We start from the raw sequence: 3,585 nt of genomic DNA on the forward strand, positions 1-3,585 counted from the left end.
ATCCTCACACCCATGTCCTTGTGCTAATAACAGAAAGTCAATAGCAGCTCTATTCTGTAAAATCGCATGATGGAAGGTATCCTGATCTGCAAGTAATTTTTCAATAAGCTCTGTTGTCACATCAGCCTGCTTTTTAGCCCAACAAGCTAATTTCCCTACCTCATTTAGGGCCCTCGCAGCTGCAGCGCCTGGTACAAATAGTGAAAGGAAGGCTTTTTCGGTGTCGCTAGGCAGAATTACGTCATCACGACAGTCTGGGGAAAGACCCGTGGCGGCTCTTTTTCGTCTTTGTTGTTGCCCTTTTCTTGTTATGGTTTTCCACCAATTTTCTCCCGGGGCCAACAAGGTCAATTTTCCTAAGTAGCATGGCCCTCCTACAGCATTTGCTGGGATACCCTGCCAGGCCCTGTCCCCACATATTAAAAATACCTGTGGGGGCAACGCCTTTGGTGTACCATTGTTCCAGATCCCTATTCCTCCCTTTGTTTCCGCTCCAGCCGCTCCTAAAGCATAGCTATTACCACTGTCATTGGTACCACAAAAATCGCCCGCATCCTGATACTTGTAGTAAGATGCGTGAGAGGTGACATTAGTCCACCCTGTCCAATTTCTTGCCTGGTAGAAGTGGATACCCGTCTGTAGGGGTCCCCCAAATATAAAACATGTCTGAGTCCAGTTTTTAGATGTATTTCCAACTCGCATCGACCCTAATAGTTCCAACTCCTGGGGATTCCAGGGTAGCGAGTGATTTAATCCTTTTATCAAATTAGCACTACAGTTGCTAGTTGCAGTCACATTAGTACAGCTGCCAGTACTGAACCTGGCAAAGTCACCTTCCTTATATCCAGGCATACCTAACAAACAAGTCCTAAATGGCTCAGTTGCTGAGGCGAGGGAAAAGCAAAACGCGGGCTGCCCTGTTTTATTTGCCCAGGTTACCCACATATTTTCCCTTGGGTTAATGCAATGTATAGTTGCCGACCCTGGGATTATTAAGATTAGGCCAATTACGATCACATCTGCCTGGCTCAACATTTTCTCTTCTAGGCGAATTGCCTTTTTTTTTTTGGTTTGGTTTTTGGTTTTTTTTGGGTTTTTTGGGTTTGTTTTTTTTTTTTGTTTTTGTTTTTTTTATACAAACAATAATCAATTTGGCAGTTTCGTGAACTGTATTTCGTGTCCAGTGGTTATTAATATTCTATACAGCACTATTTCTTTCAGATAGCAAGTTTCAGATCACCTTTGTGCGCGTGTGCACCGGGCCCACCACTTCTTATCAAAATGTTAAAACTGACACAATACTCACGGTACACACTGTAGGCACTCTTTGTTTTTGTTTGGTTTTTTTTGTTTGTTGGGTTTTTTTGTTTTTTTTCCCTCTCTTTTTTTTTTTCCTCTCTCTCTCTCTCTTTTTTTTTTTTTTTTTTTTTTTTCCCACGTATCGCCCCCCACAAGCGATCGACAAAATGACTATACGCTTCAGTGGCACCTTGCTGTACAGAACTAAAAGATGGAGTGGACGAACCGGGTAAGGCTAAAAAGGCTTCTAGCACCAGTTTGGCAGACAACTGCAACAAAGCAATAGGAAAAACCAACTGAGCATTAATATCGTTAAACCTTCCCGTCCCCGTTATCATTTCCGCGGTAATCCCATAGAGGGGATCCCCCTGCGTTTGATGCTGTGCCGCAGCACTTGCCGCCCGCCGTGACCATTCCGACCCCCACAACAAATACTGCGTAGGTGACAATAAAAGCCTCATAAGGTTTTGGCAGTCAGCAGGGCACATCAGGTCAGCCGAAAAAATCCAGATTACAATTTGACGTGAAGCTTCTGATTTTATCCCATACTGGGACACAGTGTTTTTTGCTTGCTGTAGGATTTTCCAATCGTGAGGTGCCCACTTATTGCCGTTATTCTCTTGCAGCACAGGAAAAGCACTCGCCCCGAAGCTGGATACCGCTTGCCACTGCCCGTCCAGCATAGCGTCTCTAGCCACTTCGCTCCAGCGTCTGGGCTGAACCGTCGCTGGTGGTCCAGAGAGGCAAGGGGGTAGGGATTCCCCTGACGCCCCGGACAGGTGCTCCATCCCTCCCCTCTGGGCTGTAATTGTTAAGTCCTGTAACTGTTGCACCACCTTCTTCAGGAGCTCATTAGTCTCAGCCATACTCTGTTCTTTGCTGTCACCCTGTGGCGGAGTAGACGCACCTGAAGAGACTCCTAGAGGCGGGGCTGTTGGCCAGGGAGGGGTTAACGGAACCAGCCGCTCCTCCTCTCCGGGTCCTCGCTCTTCCTCGACCGCCTCAGGTGAAAGAGGGGCCCCGTTACCGCTAGTTTCTGCATCTTTGCAGTCCGTAAGCGGAGGGTACGTTTCAAGCAGTTCAGAAGCGCCGTCACCCCCCAGAACACTATACTTGGCTTCCAAGGCAGTTCGTTTGGGGGTACCCGACATACCTCGGACTGCAGACGGCCCAAAGAACCGAAACAGTCCAGATGTTGTATTCTTCGGTCTATCAGGCAAGGGTTCTGGGGCTAGCATTTGAGTGGCTGCACAAGCCACCTTTCTTTCAGCTTTCATGGCTTTTAAAGTCTCTGACACAGACCTCCATAGTTCCCGCACTGTTTTAATCTCCTTCTTTGACTTTTCATCCCCCGTGATAGTCTGCTCCCACATAGTATTGCCAAGCTCTCGCCACTCAAGGTCAGAAAAAATAGTTTGACTGTCCTTAAAATGTCCCCAACGTTGTCCTAATTTAATCAACGTACATAATCGTTTTACCGTTGTCTCGATCCCTCTCTTGGAGAGGATGCTTACGAGCAACACAGCTGCCGCCTCTGTTTCCATGATAGCGGTCGCTCACTAGGAGGCAGTTGGCCAGACTGCTCCGTTATCTTATCCCCCTCCGATCATCGGGATAGTACAACTCCCAGCCGCTTTTCTCCCGCTCCCCTTCTCTCGCTGCTCTTACCGCAGTCTCGAAGATATGCGCCGAACCATCCTCTGCTACCAGATGTCGGAGTTTCCCTTTGTTCAGTGTCGACGACGGAGCGGGAGTTGCGATTCCGGAGTAATGACAGATCTCAATATGAGTATGGTCATTCTCCTTTATTTACACTTATAACAGGGCTTATATAGTTAACTACTATGGACACGCGCTACCTGCGGCTTGCAGATAGGTTACAGCCTTGTGTTCACGCGCATCTATGCTCTAGCAGATTGGCCCGTTCTTTCTGATCATGCGAAATGCCTTCATGGTCTTTATCTTGTTTTTCTCCTTTCAACTGCACATTCCTTTCTCCGTTATTTACTGCTTAAGTGCCTTGTCATGCCAGGTGGTGCAGTGTTTGCTCATTAAAATCAAACTCAGGAATGTCCGTTAGTGAGACTCCCATTCCCACATCTCCCCCTTTTTGTTTTACTAGAAACACTGCTGAAACCGATCTTTCAATCATTTTTCGTATACATTGCAACAAACAGGGTACACAAAACAAAAATGCATATAAATACTATTACACATATCCCTCTTAGCTTGGCTAGTCCTTTTAACCAGCCACGAGGAGGAGCTGTCTGATACCCGCAAGTCTGC

This window comes from Aptenodytes patagonicus, unplaced genomic scaffold (assembly GCF_965638725.1).
Source record: "Aptenodytes patagonicus unplaced genomic scaffold, bAptPat1.pri.cur scaffold_61, whole genome shotgun sequence".
NCBI classification, from domain to species: Eukaryota; Metazoa; Chordata; class Aves; order Sphenisciformes; family Spheniscidae; genus Aptenodytes; species Aptenodytes patagonicus.